The sequence below is a fragment of the Neofelis nebulosa genome, chromosome 11 (genome assembly GCF_028018385.1).
Source record: "Neofelis nebulosa isolate mNeoNeb1 chromosome 11, mNeoNeb1.pri, whole genome shotgun sequence".
Taxonomy (NCBI): Eukaryota; Metazoa; Chordata; class Mammalia; order Carnivora; family Felidae; genus Neofelis; species Neofelis nebulosa.
In genome coordinates, this window is record NC_080792.1 from 19,832,541 (window position 1) to 19,854,105 (window position 21,565).

Here is a 21,565-nt window from a genome sequence, read left to right on the forward strand (position 1 = left end):
CCTATTCATCAGTTAGATGTAATATCTCTTCTTCATTGAGCATTCTTTATGGCAACTATTTTATGTTGCCTGCTCTTTTTTTTTTAATGTTTATCTATTTTTGAGAGAAAGACAGAGTGTGCTCATGCGTGCAAGTGGTGAAGGGGTGGGGTGGGCAGGGGAGAGACAGATCCCTAAGCAGGGTCTGTACTGTCAGTGCAGAGCCCGACATGGGGCTCGATCTCATGAACCGTGAGATCATGACCTGAGCCGAAATCAAGAGTTACAGGCTCAAACGACTGAGCCACCCAGGTGCTCCAGGTGGGCTACTCCTCCAGCTATTTGGGTTGTTATCCCACTGCACCAAGTTTAAGTTCCTTGAGGGCAGAGCGTCTCCCACTTGTTTTTGGCATTCCCTCCAGGACTCTGAATAGTGCCTTAGACATTATAGCTACTCCATAAATATACAGTGATTTGAATAAGATGGAAATATAAAATTCAACAAGAAGGAAAAACAAAATTTTATGTAGTTTCAATAAAAAAAAAGAGGTAGAGTTTGAAAGGCATCATGTTCCACAACAGCTTATACATTCATAAAATATGCATTCAAAAAAAAAGTAGATGGAAAAACTCATTTTAGGGGAAAATCTTAATGAATGTACATAATTCACATCCTGGAATGAACAGCTCACCCTTCAGAAATGGAAAGCATTACCATTACTCCCAAACATAAATCCGTAAAAATTAAAAGTGTAAAGGAACTATTAGATCATCTTGGTTTTCGCTCTGTCAACTCCAGATCTTGACTTCATTCCATCCCTTACCACGACTGGAAGCAGAAGTCAGTTTCAGTCTATTTTCAAGTCTTTACACAAATGAATATTAAATGACTCCAATGACTTATTTTTTTTAGGAGGCTGGTTTCATCAACAAGGAATAATTTATTCTGCTTGCGAATAAAATCTTCCCAGTGTTTTAGAGGTCACTAGTTGCACAATGGAGGTTTACACTTTAAATCTGTTTTCCTTGAATAAGTTGTTCTGGTTTTTACCCCCACCCTTTTTTTCTCTAAAACTTAGATGGTAAGAAATATTCTAAGACCTTCAGATGTTTGTCTTTTGAATGTTGAGTTTTATTTATTTCAAGATGTCATCTAGAGAAAAATGCTAAAAACACATTGCTTTATGCCTATTGCAATTCCGTATCAATGGCAACTGTGAAGGTTGGTGCCAGGGCATCAGTAATTGGGTGTATCAAGAAACCAACTAGGGTGATGAACTTGTTTTGGTTTCTCAGGGCCTTTCCAGCTCTGACACTGAAAGTCCCATATCCCAGAAAACCCCTCAGTCCTGGACAAATGCCATGACTGGTGATCTTATTGCTAATAGCAGGGCCTGGGGACAGGATCCTTCCATTGCAAACCCTATTGTAACTCTAAATATTGTATTGAAGATATAGTACTTATTCAAAATTTTTTAATAAAAAATGTAAAATGGTGACAGCCCTAACAACCCACTTGATTAAAAAGACAAAAATGTGTCAGATAATACAAAAACAGAAAATACTGATTGACTCCATCTTAGTCCCCAATGAAAAGGCCTCCCTACACCAGCAATACTAACCTGGGGATTTCCAGGCCCTTCCAGAAACTATGGAGTAACCACAAGGATCCTGCAGATCGCTATGTATACCTAATCTTATCTATAGACAGAATAACAGGATTCACAAATGCATACACTATTGCACTTGAAACATTTGTAGGAACCACCATTGTAAGTAAAATAGGAACTCATTTACAATTTTAAAAAATTCAGTGCATGAGTCTTAGAATTACAGACTTTCAGAGCAGGATGGGACCTTGGAGACTGACTCATCCAACCCCCCCCCCCTTTTTTTTTTACAAATGTGGAAGCTGAGTTGCACAGCTAGTTAATGGAATGTGTGCTCCATGAACAAATCTACCTCATGGTGCTAAGCTAATTACAGTAGAGTTTATATAGCTTTTATAGAATTGTGATTAAGTCCTGTGGGGATACATGATCACCAATTTGCTATCTATCTTCAACGGCATTAAACGGTGACTCCCCCCTCCCCCGCCCTGAGTTACCATACAGTGGCAGCATGGAGTTACAAAGACCTGTAACCTAAGTTTGGTTCTACCAGCAACCAGTCAAGCCATCTTGGGCAAGTCATTTACCAGCTCTAGGCTTCAGTGTCTTCATCTAGAAAAAGAAAGGAACTGGTCAAAACAATCTCTTACATCCTTTTACTCACTAACATTTTATGAGCCTATAAACCATTAAGAGAACTTCCTTGGTCAAAGCTTATAGAAAATTGGCTCCTGGAGTTTTAGCGGAAGCCATGATTATACAGTCAGTCAATGGCAGAATTACAATTAGAATCTAATTCTCTGGACTCCCTGCTTTTTATCTACTTTGGTCCCCCATAGTATATATAATTAAGCTTGCAATGATTACCATCTGCCCCTAGGAAGTGTGGAATCACAGATCAACACAACCATGGAAAAGAGAAAAGTAGAGGGCAGTGATAAAGTCCAAGCTCAGTAACTTCAGATGATCTACTAGGTGAGTTATATCCAACAGCAACCATTACTGGTATTATAATTGTTGTTGTTGATGTTATTGTCATGGTTATTATTAACGACATATTTGAGGGATGTCTTAAGAGTTTATGAATCACATTACATATATATCATCTTATTTAAGTCCACAGCCATACTCTGAAATATTAGAAATATTTGTTTTTACCATCATTTTATGAGTATGGTGATTGATGCTTTAAGAATGCACTCTCTCATAAGTTAGGTATTAGCTACATTTGGCTATTTAAATTGAAATGCATTAAAATCAAATAAAATTTAAAATTATGTTTCTTGGTCTCACTAGCCACATATCAACTGCTCAGTAGCCACGTGTGGGTAATGGGTACCATATTGGATAGTACAGGTATGGAGCATTTCCACCATTGCAGAATGTTCTAGTGCAGCCCTAGAAGACTGTGACTTGCCCAATTCCAGAGAGCTAGTAAGTGGCAGAGCCAGGGCCTTAGTCTTCTCACCTAAGCTCCCCGTGGCCTCATCCCAGGGTAGCTTCTTCTCACCATCTAGCCTATTAGCTGTGTAGACTAAAGAAACTCAAGCCAATTTTAATATTACCTTAAAGGATGCATGATGAGGTAGCATCATTCTAGTTTACACAATGTACTAGGCTATCAGGTCATAGAACAGTCGAGCAAAGTCTGAGCAAAGAGCTGAATCACAAGTATGTCCGTTAGTAACCTTAAAAATAAGTCTTTATTGTTCTGTGACTTTTATTTATTAAAAAAATTTTTTTTTAATGTTTATTTATTTTTGAGAGAGAGAGTGAGGGAGACATGGAGCCTGAGCAGGGGAGGGGCAGAGAGAGAGAGGGAGACACAGAATCTGAAGCAGGCTCCGGGCTCCAGCTGTCAGCACAGAGTGTGATGTGGGGCTCAAACCCATGGACCATGAGATCATGACCTGAGCCAAAGTTAAATGCTCAACTGACTGAGCCACCCAGGTGCTCCTTGTTCTGTGCCTTTTAAACACCGAAGAATTTTCAAACCTCCTTAGTGGCAGGGCTCTACTTTTCAAAGACCAATTCTGAATCTTGAGTCAGCCAAAAGGAGGCAAAAAAGCAGGACCAGAATGTATACCACTTGGAATTCTAGCCAGAGCAATTTTACCCATGTTCATCATCCCACGTTTTCTTTAAAAAAGAAAAAAAAGTATTGATAAATAAATGTAATAAAGGAACAATCTGCACATACTTTTGCCCGTATTGATTTCTGCACAGTTGTCACAGAAAGACTTATTATTTGCCTCCACACCTATACTTAATTCATAACTAGGAAAATAAACTGAAGCTTACAAAAAGGGCAACAAAGCCTAGCAAATTTTTCCCCCCTGACTCACTTTTGAATAGATCAAAGGTGTATATTCTAAAAAGGAAACAGCGTGACATCTGTAAAGTCTGAGCTTTGAAGCTGCACCATGGCTTGCTCAGAATCTTCATTAAGTCTTTCCTAATTGTGGGGCATCTAGTGAAACCCTTAAACTCTCTGAGACTCTGTTTCCTCATCTGGGAAATGGATAAAACGTCACCTACCTTACTGGGTTAATTTGAGGACTGATGATAATTTACATATAGCCTCGGACCCAGTGTCTGGTGAAATACAGGTATTTAAGAAATAGGAAGTATTAATAGGAAGTATTAATTTCCCTTATGGAAAAAACACTAACCTCCTGATTAACCAATCATTGCTTCAGATGAAAAAAATCAAGCCATTAATAAGTAAAAACGTTCACCTAAAAGAATCACCATCGAAGTCGTTACCTCATTGTCACGCACCATCCCATGTCACCTTAACTGTATTTAAATATAATAAACTTCTCATTGTGTGGTTAATAAAAGACTGGATCCAGAAAAGTTTGTTTTTAGGTATCAATTACATATGTGTATGTTTATAGGTTTCACCCCAGGGAGAAAATACAAATACTCATCTTGTACCTATGTTTTACAAGAACAAGTTCTACGGTAACTTCTAAATTCATTATTAGCGAAGGTTGCATTTAAGATTCCTATGTCTACTGCTTAATAACACCCAAATTAGTCTCGATGGAATTAGCTGTAATTAAGGACATTGTGAAATATGGTGGGGCAAACAGAATTACACTGTATTACTTTATTAATAATATTCTTTAACTACACTGTAAATTGCTATTAGGCCTGCATATTACTGCCTGGATATGGAAATAGTCTTTTGCTATGCTAATCTAACACAATTTTCTTTTAAATGTAAACAAATTATACTCTATTAATATGCTGTTCTACTTGCATAGTTAATTATTGTAACAGTAAGGAATAAAATTGTTCTGCTTTCTCTGTTTCTGATGGAAAAAGGGCTACATAAATAGTTTAATAGGGAACTAATTATGCAAAAAATTTAGATGCCTAAAATGTGTTTGTAATTACATTAAAATGGTCTTCTGTTCAAATATTGGAAAGCCTGCTAATTGGAGGCTAGCTGAAAATTTAAATATTGTGAATCAATGATTTTAATACAGTACATGTTTGGTTGTGTTTCTGTTCATATTTGTCTTGAAAATGAAGAGAATATTTAACAGTGTTTAATAAGAGAGGGTCTGAGTTTCATACCAATGAAGCTAGTCCGTAGCAGACTGGAATTTTAAGTGTGTATTTTACAGCATTATCACTAATTTACTCAAGGGGTATGGGCAACTTTTGGCTCAAGAACAACAACAAAAGTATATCGCTTGGAGGATAAGTTGATGGGAAAAGAAAATCTGATGCAGACCAAATCAAAGAGTCCTGGAAAATGCCCCATGACAGGCAAACCAGAGTTGATTCGGTTGTAAAATTGCTAAATTGTTTTAGATAAATAAACACATGTAGCAGATCACCTGCCGACTCTCCAAGGATTTCCAAGTGAGTCACCTTATCCAGTTGTAATTAAGGAGTGTTAAAGATGTAGTGCCTTGTTCTAAATGATTCTTCGTGGCATCCAAGCTTTTATTTTGATGCGGAACGGAGGTTCTTAATCTGAGAAAAAATGCAATGCTAAAATAAGCCCACTCTTTTGGAGAGAATTTCAACAACCTGTCCTGAATTTTAAACTATTTTGGAAAAAAAAAGAAGGGCAAACTGTTCATTATAATTTTTACGACAATACAAATGAGAGTACTGCATATGTAACCAGGATTAATTGCACAGATAATTGGGAGCCCAGAAATAACTTTATAATTTAAAATGCTTGCCTACTTACCAGAGCTGTTGTGAGCATCGAGAGATAGAATGCACTTGAAAACGTGTTGAAGACTATAAAGCCCACAAGGAAGGTAACAAGACAATCACTATGGCTATTAATAATAATGAAGAAGATGAAATGTCATCTGTCCTATAATGTAATCCTTCCTGGATAGTGCCTTCCACTCAAACTTCGGTACAACGCAGTGGTTAGGCTTGAGCTGTGGAGGTAACAGACCAGGGCGTGACTCCTGGCTCTATGTCCTTGGGCCTGACAGACCCAGGCATGATGTTCTGCATATCTGATTTAAGTTCTAGCACAGGGAACAGTCACAACCAGTCAATTGACTCATTTCTAAAGAACCACTACCACATCCTTTGACCTAAAGGATACCTTTTGCTGATTTTGAAGAAAAGAAAAAAAAAGACTCCAAAATCAGAATTGTTTTTAAGGCTACTGTCTCTTGGGGAAAGCCCAACACCTTAGCCTGGTGTTCGAGACCTTCTGCCCTCTTACCTATCACTTCCGTTAGCTCTCTACTCAGCCTAGGGGGATCCCTTTTTCCTCAAAATGCCACATCCCTTCCCACATCTGCACCACTGGGACTGTTGGTCTCCTTGTCTGGAATGCTCCCTCCTTTTCCCATTCCTTTCAGACCCAACTCAAATTCTCTCTCTTCCTCTAAAGCCCTTCGGGGTCTGAATGCTCCAGGTCTCAGTGACTTCTCCCTTCTTTTTGAATTCCACTAACGTGTAACTTCTGGGCCTTTTCCTCAGCATGTGGCTTGCTTGTTATTTACCTTTATTCTCCTCCAGGTATTTTCTACATCGTTATGTTTCTAGCACACGAAGTGACACATAGTAGGCTTTGTACAGATTTTTGCTCTTTCGCAAGGGCAAAAGCACACAGCACTCAAAGAATATGTGCAAATGTTCTTAAACCAGGTTAGCCAGTTTATCCCAAAACATCCATTTAAATGGACAAGGTGAGGCAGGGAGTCTGAGCCTACTGACAGTTCTATTGGTCCACATAGGCCTCTGTGTTTGTCTGAGAAAGCTTCTTGGATTATGTAGAACAGTTCATGACAAATATTGTGGTGAGGTGATGTCTCATCTAAATCTGTCCTGTCACTACACTGCAGTTACCCACCTCTCTTACCTGATACTGGAGCTAGACAGAAAACATGTATTTGAAAACTCTCAATTCTATCTTTCCTCTACTGAAATTATTTCTTATGTCTCTTCAAAAAAAAAAATTCAAAGATGTGTGATTTCTACTTCCTGTCAGTGTTCATTTGGGGTATTTATGATGCCTCATGAAAGTCAGATGACCATCATATTCTGTGCTGATGGGGAAAAATAATCACAAACTCACTTCCCAGCTCACACTGATAGTTTAGCCATCAGTATCTACCTTTTACATTTTTAAAAAAAATATTTATTTGTTTTTGAGAGAGTGAGAGAGAGAGAGAGCAGGGGAGGGACAGAGAGACAGACAGACAGACAGACAGACAGAATCCGAAGCAGGCTCCAGGCTCTGAGCTGTCAGCACAGAACCCAATGTGGGGCTCCAACTCATGGACCACGAGATCATGACCTGAGCCAAAGTTGGACACTTAACTGACTGAGCCACCCAGGTGCCCCAGTATCTACCTTTTTTAAAAAATGTCACCAGGACTTCCATACCAGTAGAAAGTCATGTATTGATTGATGCAATCATCAATTAATGTATTCCCTCTTTACTTCCCATAATTATTAATGAGCAGTGAAATGCCAACATGGTGGAAACAGAAGGCAGAATAAAGAACAGCAAAGACACTGATCATTCAAAACTAAAGAGGCAGCTCATGAATAATGGATAGCTATGTGCATACAAATTGCCAGGAGAAATAATTTCTGTTTTTCCAGGATATTATCCTTAGTCCTGTACTTCATTCAGAAGGATTCTATTCCCCTCGCAAACAGGGTATACAATGTGTATATTCCACGCAAATACTTTCGAGAATGCAAAATGGCTTAACAAGTGGAACACTCAACCTAGCTGGGTACTTTCCCTAAATTAAAAGTTTTCATTACAGAGAATTGACCCATTCTTGTCCACTCACAGCCATTATTCTTTACCATCTGCTATGTTTCTATCTGCAGAAACCTGAAAACACCTTGTTCAGTTGATTATCACAGAGTGAGAACCCAAAGTCATGTCCAATGGAAAGTAGGTCACAGGGAGAAGCTAAGCCCACTCATTTATTTTTCCTTTTCAATTGCCATATATATATGATACTTTATTGACCTTTTGCTATATTTTCCACTGGTTGCATTACATATACATATAAAATGACCATTAAAATAATCATATTATCTGTGCCAAACTAATCCATTTTCATTATCTTCTGATCTTCCAGCATATGACTTACAGACAGAATATTAAAATCCAAGAAGGATTTAGCTCACTGCACATGTTGCCACTGGTAACCCACGGTAATAAGGTAACCCTATATATTCACAAGTGCCATATGTCACATGCATAGATACATATGCAGACACAGAAACTGTTTTTAGAAAACTCATGCCTTCCAATAAAAAAAAAAAAAAGTATTCCTTGGAGTACATCACCAGAGACTTAGGCTATTGATTCAATTTATTCTCTAACTTTCAGAGCTTTATTTCTGGTTTTATAGGAATTACAGGAAAACCAAGTTATAAAAGTTCTCAAGAAACAAAGAATGAGTATTTACTGAGAAGTCCCAATGAAATGAGGTCTATCAATAGAAGCCCGAATGTAACCCACTTAGAGATTTAGATTTGAGTTAAGATAGAGTTTGAAAAAAAAAAAATGCTGGGTGGCTGGGTGCCTGGGTGCCTGGGTGACTCAGTCAGTTAAGTGTCTGACTCTTGGTTTCAGCTCAGGTCATGATCTCATAGTTTGTGAGTTCAAGATCCACATCAGGCTCCACGCTGACAGCGCGGAGCCTGCCTGGGATTCTCTCTCTCTCTGTCCCGCCTCTGCTCTCTGTGTCTCTCAAAACAAATAAACTTCTAAAAAAATGTTTTTTAAATAAGAGACGAAAGTAAGTTCATTTCCAGATAAAATAATATCTTTAATTGTTAATATATATTCAACCAATTATTTATATATATACTTATATATATCACTGGATATATATACAATAAGTAATATATACATACACATGTACATATATAATCATATATACATGTATAATTGGTAGTATTTATATATTACTGATTATTTACATAATAATGTTCTGGTAATAAAAGATTCTTTAATGGGATATTATTTTTTCATGTCCCCCTCAAAAGTCAAAACTTCAGGATATTAAAGATATGTTGGTGAAATGGATTCATATTTTCCAACCTGGCTATTCAAAACCAAACCTTAATGCAGCACCATTTGTTCTATCAAAGAAAGATGTAATATATTTCAAAAGGGAAAACTAGTTTCTTACAAGACCTTATAGGATACTTAATACCCCCTTGGTTTGCTTGGGGATGGAAAAAGAACATACTCAGAATCGGTGGGAAGATTTCATTTGGAAGACAACAGCTATGTTTGTTGTGTTTTGTTTTAAACTCTGGTCAGTGCCAAAGGGTACAATGAGGCAAATGAATGAAGAAGGAAAGGCCCCAAATAAGAGATCCTGAAGCTTCTCTTACCTCGAATGGCCATTTGTAATGTAGAAGGATGCCTCATTTTCTTCCATAGGATCTAGACTAGCAGAGTCTGAGTAAAAGATATTACCATGACACAAAGCCATTGGATTCTCATTCAAAGGGTCGAGCAAACATCAACAGTGGGTATATACTGTGCTATTAATTATGTAACTAGTTTCTCTGGAACAAAGTGTTCTTTCTCCTAAACATACTTGAATATTCCTAAGAATATTTTTATATTAGTCTGTACCTCTCTGTTTTCTTTTTTCTTGCAGCTTTATTGAGGAATGACTGACAAAATTATATGTATTTAAGATTTAAAATATGATGATTGCTATATGTACACATTGTGAAATAAATAGCACAAGATGATTCACATATCCAGTTAGTGTATGTATGTGTGTGGTGAGAACACTTGAGATTTACTCGTAGCAAATTCATCTCTCTGTGTTTCTATGACAGTGTTACCTTGAGAGCTAGAATAAAAACTGCTTTCAGGACAACAGCAGCAATGTCTGACCAAAGTCCCCTCTTCTGTACTCCTGCACTTCTCTGCGCCACAGAGAAGATTCCTTCCTCTTTTTCAAAGATTCCTATCATGCCTGCAGGTCCCTCTTCCTGTTTCCTGGACCAAGATGCCTCCCTCCAGGCCCACAGAACCTTCCCTGACCTCCTCCACGGTCTTCCATACAATCCCCGTCTCTTCTCCAGAGAAGTCTTTTCTCTCTCTTTCCTCACTCTTACATGCTTTTTAATTACAGGAACCTCAAGGAATTGTAGTTATCATAAGTCCTAAAGTGCCATGAAAATACGTTCCCTTCACCTGCCCGCATCACACAGCAGCTGGAATGGAGAAGGCTAGTCCCAGGCCAAGAATAACCAAGAAGTCAGTTTTTATTAGATGTGGTAATTCATAAAGTAATGTACCTTCTATTACTTGGGGGCCTATCTAATACCTTTGTTCCCCTCTTGCAAACAGATTTTTTTTAATGGACCTAAATATCAGCATATTATTTTTTCTTCAAGTTATAGCAAAGCAATGTCTAATAAATGATCAAAAATTAAATGCATCCATAATAACAGAGAGATTGCAGGAGAAAACTAAAATAGGTTAAGTTTTTAAAAATTATTCTACATTTTCTCTGTCCATGCACAGTTATACATTCCTGGCTTCTTATATCCAACCTCTTTTTTAACGCATCTGCTATGTTTTGGGTAAGTGTATGAAGGAAAGACTTACAAACTTTTTGAGCATCTAAAGAATCTGTGAAATATTCTTTCAAAAAAGAAATCACCACTTGAACATTGCCCCTTTGATTCCTTCCTCCTTCACAGAGACTTCTCATTCTGCTTAGCCTTATAAGTTTTCTGGTTTCAAGTTTGCTGTTTGAAAAAAAAGTATAAGGTGCTTTGGAGGAAGAAAGTCATTTGTCACTGCAGAGAAATGAAGGTGAACCTAGGGCATTCTAGGAGGGACCAGTTGTTGACTATTGCATGGATTTGCTATAAATGCAGGGAGAGACATGGAGATATATCTCAGGAACAAATAATATAGATAGGTTTAAGACAAAGTTGGTTTTATGGGCTCAAAAAATATAAAGAAATTAATTATGATAATGCCAGTTAAGATAAAATACAGTGTGCGTTAAAGGGGGAAAAATACAGTAAGCCATCTATAGCAATCACCACTTTATATAATTTCTGTGACATTATATGTCTCTTCTAACTATGAAGCGAGGAAGAAGCTTTAGGACAACTGGAAAAAATTAGAATTAATTCAGACATCTTCTTCAATTTTTCTTTTTATAAATTTTTTTAATGTTTATTTTTGAGAGAGACAGAGCATGAGAGGGGGAGGGGCAGAGATAGAGGGAGACACAGAATCTGAAGCAGGCTCCAGGCTCCGAGCTGTCAGCACAGAGCCTGACTCAGGGCTCAGACCCACCAACCACAGGATCGTGACCCGAGCCGAAGTCGGACGCTTAACCTACTGAGCCACCCAGGTATCCCTTCAATTTTTCTTTTTTACAAACTTCCAAGGTAATTTAAGGGATTTGTCTTCAGGCTTCTTTATCCTGGAAAGTCTAATGGAATCCTCACAATTAGAAACACATAGACACAGACACACGAGAGTAATAAGAAAACAACAGTATCTGCATGGGAGATCAGGTGAGAGAGGTGTGCTGAGGGAGGCCCATGTGGGGTGGACACAGACACCCGAGAGGAAGTTTCTGTGAGAAGGCACCAATTGAATAGTATATATTAAGGGACTGTGATCTTTGAGTGAAAGTTCTTTGTCATGTAGCGTGTTTATGTAACAGTTTTTCATGAAAGTTAAAATGCACCATCGAATCAAATTTTTTTTTTTTAATTTTTTTTTTTTTCAACGTTTTTTATTTTTATTTTTGGGACAGAGAGAGCCAGAGCATGAACGGGGGAGGGGCAGAGAGAGAGGGAGACACAGAATCGGAAACAGGCTCCAGGCTCCGAGCCGTCAGCCCAGAGCCTGACGCGGGGCTCGAACTCACGGACCGGACCGCGAGATCGTGACCTGGCTGAAGTCGGACGCTTAACCCACTGCGCCACCCAGGCGCCCCTCGAATCAAATGTTAATAAGAATACACTAAAAGTTGAACAAATGAGACTCTCTTTCAATGTCACCCTTTCACTCTTTACTAATTCTTCACCCCGTTCTCTTATCCTCCACACCTCCATCCCACCTCCACCAGGCTACGTGCTATTAATAATCATGTTCCACTTAGTGACTCTACCTTAGGTAGGTATTCCCTGTACCCCCATTCTAAGATTGGTACCCAAGTACCCAAGCTCCCTCGGTGCTTTTGAATGCTCTAACACTCATTCTCGTTCACATTACTTGTCTTCCCCAAGAGACCAAGTTCCAAGGGCAAGAAACATGTCTGTCTCATGAACCACACCATCTCCATGACACTCAGTAATATTCACCTGGCACTCACATATTTGTTAAGTTAAAGTAAAATTTATCAAGCCACTTAACTTAGGCCCAACTCATGTCCCATCATTTGGTGATTGAAAGTATGATGGAGAATGGATTTCTAAATCACCAAAAAAGTCAAGCAAATAACTTTAATGGTTTCGAAGTCTTAATTCCTTTGACATCCTTGTGTTTGCTATCAGTATCATTCACCGTTTGCATTATCTCCCACAGTCTCCTCCTCTTCCTCTTTCTCCTTTTGGGACTCTAATTTCTGTAGCAGTCATTGTCCTCTGACTCCAAAGCAATATAACCAGAGAGGAAAAACTGGATGTTCACACTAACAGCGTCAATAGTTTGAAACAACCGCATTTCTTCCTGATGGGGTCACATTCCCAGCTCTAACTGCTCTCCATTCAGTCACAGGTACGGACATCCCCAGGGTTATTTATGTGAAATGAGATCATGTTATTTCTGTTCACTATAAAACAAGCATCCAGGCAAATCATCACTAGGTTTCAGAAGTCACTAGTGTATCATTTTTTTTTTTTTTCAAATCAACCTCTGGATTTTTTTTTTTAATTTTTTTTTTAACGCTTATTTATTTTTGAGACAGAGAGAGACAGATCATGAACGGGGGAGGGTCAGAGAGAGAGGGAGACACAGAATCTGAAACAGGCTCCAGGCTCTGAGCGGTCAGCGCAGAGCCCGACGCGGGGCTCGAACTCATGGACCGCGAGATCGTGACCTGAGTCAAAGTCAGCCGCTTAACCGACTGAGCCACCCAGGCACCCCCACTAGTGTATCATTTAACCACTTGATATTCATGGAATTAAGGGGCTTCCCAATGGACCCAATGTTATTGTTACTATGGCAGCTGCCACCCTCAACAGACTGTGTCTCTCAAACTCTCAGCTGTTATAAGAGAAAGTTGCTCAATGTAAGAGCATCCATTTTTAAGAATTTGTTTTAAAAGAAAGAGAAAAAAAATCTGAAAACATGATTTTTGACATGCCCTAGAGCCAGCTGAGATAACCTCATCTTCATTGGGCCTGAGTGAAGGTATGAATGACTCAAACAACCAACCAAAAACAAAAGCAAAAGACTTTCAGGTGATCATTTGCTAGAATTAAGATAATCTAGAAAATAAATGGCTGATGTAAAATGTAGAATACAGTTTTATAATCAGCCTTTAGGGAGACTAAAACCTACAGGAGCAACCTCTACCAGAAGAATCTCTGTTGATCTTACTTCTTTTTTTTAATTTTTTTTTTACATTTTATTTATTTTTGATAGAGAGAGCGAGCGAGCACAAGTGGGGGAGGGGCTGAAAGAGACGGAGACACAGAATCCAAAGCAGGCTCCAGGCTCTGAGCTGTCAGCATAGAGCCCGACACAGGGCTCGAACTCACGAATTGCAAGACCATGACCTAGGCTGGAAGTCAGAAGCTTAACCAACTGAGCCACCCAGGCACCCCTGTTGATCTTACTTCTTAAGTATCTTATTAGGTAATGAAAAAAATGCATATTTATGTTCTTTAGTAGGTTAGATACTATGACAGTCCTTTTTAGCTGTAAACTGTTTTTAAAAAATTGGAAAACACTAGTAAAGGCAAGCCACAGACAAGAAGAAAAAAAATATATATATATAGGTACATTTCACAAAGAACTCATATCCAGAATATAATATATAAAGAACTCCCATAAATTATTAGCAAAAAGAAACTTAATACTAAAACTATAAATGACCAATTTTTTTTAATGAAAAAAATACTTGAATAGTCACTTCACCAAAGAAGACATTTGGATGGCCCATGAATAAAAAACAGAAAAAGACAGACCAAATCACTAGTAATCAAGGAGTTGCAAAGTAAAGCCACAAAGGGATATTACTACACACCCACTCAAATGCTAAGCTGTAAAGACTGACCAAGTGCTGGTATGCATGTAGATCAAAGGGAATGCTCATATATCCTCAGTGAGACTGTAAAATGGTACAACCACTTCGGAAAACTGCTTGGCAGTTTCTAAAGTTAAACATATACATACATTCCATTTTAGGAATATACTCAAAATGGATAAATGCCTATATCCAGAAAAGGCTTGAAAAAGGATGGCCTTGATTCATAATAGCCCCAAACTGGAAACATCACAGATGTCCCTCAATAGGAGAGTAGATATCCGTGGATATCTATGTTATTGATTGTATCTGTGGCTCATTCCATGTTATTGGATGTATCAATAGTTCTTTCTCCTTTGTTACTGAACAGTAAATTACTAATAAAGTTAATAAAAGGGCTACTGAGACACTCATCAACAAAGATGAATCTAAAAAATATGATATTAAGCAGAAGAAGGCAGACACAAAAGAGTACATATTGTATGATTTTATTCCCATGAAATTTCAGAACAGACCAACTATATAGGATAGAAATTAAAATAATGGTTGCCAGTGAGGGCACAAAGGAAACTTTGGGGCTGAGTGGAATCTTCTTTATCTTGATCTGGGAGATAGTTATAAGTGGAAGATTATTGAGATGCATTTAACATTTTACTGCATGTAAATTATACCTCAATCACACACGATTAAAAAAATAAGTAAGATATAGTCAGCTTCAGGGAGTTAATCTCCTTAGAGTGACAAGAGCAGTTAAAACTTCAAAAAAAGAAGCTATTACTATCTCAAGAAAGGACTTGTTGGGTGTGGACTTAGAGAGGAGAGAGAGAGGATTGGGACGTATATTCCCAGTGTGGTAAATGGCACGGGAACAGGTCTGGAAGCTGTGATAAGCAATATTCATGGAAGAATTTCAAAAACTGTTTTCTGAACCAGAAGCTGCTTATGTAAGTTGGGGCTAGATCATAAAGAACCCTGGGTGCCAGGCTGAGGCATTATTCTTTAGGTTGAGGGTATCCATTTTCAATTCTAAGCTGAGACATGCCATGTCCCAAGTGATCATTAATCTGGATGAGGTACAGAGACCACATGGAAGGAAGCCCTGAGTCTTCAGGAGATACCTCTCTGAAATAGTTACACGTATTTGTAACTGAAGGGTTTTATCAACCCATTTCCTGCCTATAAAATGTTAGGGATTCAGCAGCCTTTTTTCACTTTGTATTCTCTCTGTCCCTCTCAGTACAAACTGACAGTGTTTCTGGTGGTGTAAATTTATTAAGAACTTTGTGGTTTCCCATGTTTGTCACTCTGTACACAGCTTTCCTACAAGTCTATCCTGGATCATCCCATTTCTATTTGGCTTCTGTTGGGCTGGCTGAGGGGATCTAGGAGTCACATACTTAATCTTCTCAAAGAGCCTTTTGTGTCAATGAATACTCTGGCCTCTTAATCTTTTTTGAGATCCTAACAAAAGGTTTTCCACTCACACCTCAGTTTCTTCTCTCCCCGGTTTCCTGGCCTCGAATGGATTAATGCTAGCATCTTTTGCAATCTCGATAGGCTGAACATTTCCCAGGTCAAGCCACGATTCCTTTTTGTTTGTCAGTCTTCCCTCTGTTTATCTATTTCCTCCTACATTTTATTCTCAACAACAAGAGAAACCAGACCGCACCTTCAACACTTTGCTTGGAAATCTTTTCAGCTAAATATCTAAGTTAATCATTTACAAGCTCTGCTTTCCACATAACTGCAGGACACATTTTCCTAAGCTTTCCACCACTGTAGAACAAAAATTTCCTGTCCTCCAATTTCTAACAGCATGTTCCTGATTTCCTTCTGAGCCTTCACCAGCAATGCCTGTAATGACCATAATTCTACCAGCAGTCTGTTCATGACATTCAGGTATTCTCTAAGGTGATATATGTTTTCTCTACCAGACTTCTCCCTTTCTTCTGAGTTCTCAGTAGTGAAGAGATTAACATCCATATTTCTATTAACAGTCTGTTCAAGGCAATTCAGGCTTTTTCTATGATCCTTCTCAAAATTCATCCAGCCTCTGCCCATTACCAATTCAAAGCCACTCCCACATTTTTAGGTATTTAATATGTCAGCACCCTGCTTCCAGGTAGTTACCAAAATCCGTATTAGTTTCTATGGTTGCTACCACAATGTCTAACTGCCTTTCTCAATAAAATACAGTATTAGTATTGATGATACTGATATCCTACATGATATAAAATCTGTTATCACATATACAAAAACCATGAATACTCCTCTGATTACTTGCATTACCATAATGAGTCAAAGAATTACATTTTAATATCCCAAACTCCAATTACCTCTCACCCAGCTAGACATAGCAAAACTCACATAACTAAAAACTATGAATTAGTAATAATTTTTAGTGATAGATTTCCTGTAAAAGGTCTACAAATATTGTAAACAAGTTAAGTCCACTAAAAGATTGTTTTATAATTAAGAACATAACTGTTTAAAGACATTGATAAAATGAAGAAAGACACAAATAGGTGGAAAGATATCCTGTTTATGGATAGAAGATATGAGATATCTTATTAGACATGGATAGAATTGATATTGCTAAAATGTCCACACTACTCAAAGTCATCTAGAGAATCAACTTAATCCCTGTCAAAATTCCAGTGGCATTTCTCACAGAAATAGAAAAAATAATGCTAATCATATAAAAGCGCAAAAGACCCCAAATAGCCAAAGCAATCTTGAGAAAGAAGAACAGAACTAGAGATAATCACACTTCCTGATTTCAACTATATTACAAGGCAATGGTAATCAAAATGGTATGCTACTGGCATAAAAACAGACACATAGACCAATGGAACAGAATCAAGAGCCCAGAAATAAATGCATGCTCCCCAATGTTTATAGCAGCACTATCAACAACAGCCAAAGTATGGAAAGAGCCCAGATGTCCATGAATGGATGAATGGATAAAGAAGATGTGGTATATATATATACAATGGAGTATTACTCGGTAACCAAAAAGAATGAAAACTTGCCATTCACAACTACATGGATGGAACTAGAGGGTATTATGCTAAGCAAAATTAGTCAGTCAGAGAAAGACAAATATCATATTACTTCATTCATATGAGGACTTTAAGACACAAAACAGATGAACATAAGGGAAGGGAAGCAAAAATAATAAAAAACAAGGAGGGGGACAAAAACATAAGAGACTCTTAAATATGGAGGACAAACTGAGGGTTGCTGGAGGGGTTGTGGGAGGGGGGATGGGCTACATGGGTGAGGGGCACTAAGGAATCTACTTCTGAAATCATTGTTGCACTATATGCTAACTAACTTGGATATAAATGAAAAAAAAAATAAATTAAAAAAAGAAAAAAAAAGAAAGAAAGAAAGAAAAGAAAGAGAAAAAATAAATAACCTAAAATTTAAAAAAAAGAAATAAATGCATGCATATACAGTCAACTAATATTTGATAAGGAAGTCAAGAACATTCAATGAGAAAAGGACAGTCTCTTTAATAAATGTGGTGGGGAAACGATATTCATATACAAAAGAATGAAATTAGATCCCTAACTTTTATTACTCACAAAAATTAAAATGGACTAAAGACATATATGTAAGACATGAAACCATAAAACTCTTAGAAGAGAACATAGAGAAAAAGCTTCTTGACATGGGTCTTGGCAATGATTATTGGATATGACACCAAAAGCACAAGCAACAAAAGCAAAAATCAACAAATAGGAGTAAATTAAACTAAAAAGCTTCTATATAGCAACAGAAACAAGCAACAAAATAAAAGACAACCTATGAAGAGGGAGAAAATATTTGCAAACCACAATCTGATAAAGGGTTTCAATATCCCAAAAACATAAGTAACATACACAACCCAATAGCAAAAACAAAAAACAGCAAAGAAAATGCAAAAGACACATAATCAGTTAAGAAAATGGGGCAAAGGACCTGAATAGACATTTTCCCAAAAACATACAAGTGGTCAACAGATACACGAAAAGGTGCTGGACATCATTAATCAATCATCAGGGAAATGCAAATGAAAACCAGTGAGATACCACTTCGCACCTGTTAGAATGGCTATTATCAGACAGACAAGAGATGATAATGCTGGTGGAGCTGTAGAGAAGAGATATCTATTGTGCCATGTTGGTGAGAATATAAACCGGTATAAGAACTATGGAAAATAGTATGGAGGTTCCTCAAAAAATAAAACATAGAACTGTTTTATGGTCTAGCAATCCCACTTCAGGCCATGAAATCACTATTTCAAAGAGATATCTGTACCTTGATGTTCACTGCAGCATCATTCACCAGAACAAAAACACAGAACCAAAGAAACAACCTAAGTATCCTTCAATGGATGAATGGATAAAGAAAATGCAATATGTGTGTGCATGTGTGTGTGTGTGTGTGTGTGTTCACGTGTGTGTTGTGTATACATGAATATAAAGTGGAGCATTATTCAGCCATAAAAAAGTAAGTCCTGCCATTTGGAACAACGTGAATGAAACTTGAGGGCATTTTGCTAATAAGTCAGACAGAGAAAGACACCCATTGTATCATCTCACTTCCACATGGACTCTTAAAAAGCTGAACTCATAGAAACAAAAGTAGATGGGTGGTTGCCCAGGAATGTAGGGTAAGGGAAGTAGGAGACGGTGATCAAAGGGTATAAAACTTCAGTTATAAGATGAATAAGTTCTGAAGATCTAATGTATCGTATGGTTACTATAGTTAGCAATACCATATTATATACTGAAAGTTGCTAAGAGAGTAGACGTTAAATGTTCTCACACATACACACTCAAAGTAATTATGTAAGGTAACAGAGGTGTTGGCTAATCTTACTGCAGTAATTGTTTCGCAATATACACGTATATCAAATAATAACACTGTACATCTTAAACTTAAATAATGTTATATGTCAACTATATCTCAATAAAGCTGGGTTGGGAGGAGAACAGAGCTGTTTAAATGTTTCTGACAAATGATGCCAGTTTGTCTAACAAACGCCCACATTCTATTAAGGGCCATATTTATGTTCAGAATGTATTTTACATTGTAGGGAATTCTACAATTACCTCTACATTCTTGTTTAATTGTACTTACCTAGAGACTGATGAAAATAAATGCAAAGAAATCTTTAATTCATTTTTACTTTCCAAGTAGTATGATATAACCAGTAAATTGCACTAGAGTGCATGTTCACACCAAGAGAGGGTCAATATACAGTTCAGTCAGTGAAATATGATAGTTGAGATGTTTTATGTATATTAATTTTGAATATACTTATTTCCTATACCATTTTCTGCATTTATTATCTGTGTTGTTTCATTTGAATTATAAAATTCGTGAGTGCTAGATTGCATTTTCTTTGTTTTGTCGGAGAAGAAATAACTATCACATGTGCAATGGGAGATCGGTCTCACTTAACAATGATCATCTTGATTATAACCTCCACATCATGAAAAATGTTACAACTGATTAATGCATTATTTATTGATTAGGCCTGTTCTGGCCTATAAAACACAATGATTAGCCACTCAGAAAGGAGCTGTTAGATATTTTTTTATTGGTAGTTTGGAAGACACTCAATGGCATGAATATAAATTCCAAAATACTTATAAGTAAGGCCTTGTTGTATAGCTACAACTTTGTATTTAGAACTGAAAGAAGTCTTTCACCAAAATAATCCTTTAGGAAAAGCCTGTTGGGAGAGCTAACCCATGAAGCCAGTTGAATGACATTCACGTAGTGTGAATTACCTAAGTTAAAAGAAGGCACTCCTAAATATTAGATGAGATAAACCTTCACCATGAGCAATACAGCTTTGCTGGAGAAAAAAGATGGGAATAAGAGGCAAAGAATAATTTTGTATGGGGAAACAAAAAAGATGGGGAAATAAGAGGCAAAGAATAATTTTGTATGGAGTAGAGTCTGGGTGCACAGGTTTCGTGGATACCTATCAGCAGCAAAGGAACTGCACAAGGGCTCAGTTCCTGGAGGGGGAGCATGGAGAGGGAAGTGAGGACATCTTGGGATATGTTCTAAGGTGTAAAGGCCAAAATAAATAAATAACACTGCACAGGGTGCTAATTGCCTTTTCACCTTCTCATATACAGGGAATTTTAAATAGAAAGGTAAATACTTAGCCTTATTGGAAAATAGAAAGGCAAAACTGTTTCTGGAGTAATTGGGCACTTGAATTAAACAAATTAAAAAAAAAACTTAAAAACGTGCATGTATTTTAATGCAGAAATGCAAATGTTAGGATTTTTTCCCTGAGGGATTAGTCAAACAGATATGCCAAGGATCTGTACCTGCACAAAAAAATAATGTTGCAGTGTCATTTGTAAGATTGAAAATCATTAAGTGACCTAGATGTTTATCAATAGTTGGTTGAATAGTCAAATATCCAAATAGTAAAATCCTTATAACGACTAAAAATGATTATGTAGTTCTGTATTTATTGACTTGCAAAAAAAGTCCATGATATTTTGAGTGAAAAGGCGTATTTGCAAGGCTGTATGTGGACTACGGTCCCCATTATTGCATTAAAATTTTACATATGTATAGAAAACAAAAGGCAAAAAATATTCACCTCCATGGGTGATTATCACTGAAGTGGGATTATGGCTAATTTTATTTTATTTTGTATGCCCTTCATCCTTTTCTCCATAAATGGGGAAACAGACATCAAGGCCAATACTAGTCATTGGAACTAAATGGATAAAAATTAGGAACAGCTTAACTGCATACTCTGAGCATGGCAGGTACCGAATAACTATAGGTTATTTGATTGATTGATTGATTGATTGATTGAAAAGGTGTCACTAACGCGAAGCAAGCATGAAGCTTAAGGAATTACAGAGAGGGATGTGATTAAATGCTAAAGTTGATTCCATTTTGTTGGCAGCTGCAGAATGATTCCTATTCTGCTCCCTATAATCACTAAGGGGATATTTAAATTGTGGAGCTCTAAGTGGCTGCCCTCAATTTGCTTCAGAGATAGTAATAATGCCATCTTATAGTTTATAAAGCACCTTTTTACATCACATTGGAAACCTACAATAATCCTGTATAAAGCTAGGGACTATTATTCTCTTTGCAGGAAACTGATGCACAGAAAAGTGAAGGACACATTAAAAGTCATCGAACTTGCACTAGTTAGGGTAATGCCAGCAGCCGCAACAAATACCAAAATTTTTGCAACTTAATACAATGGATCTTATTTAT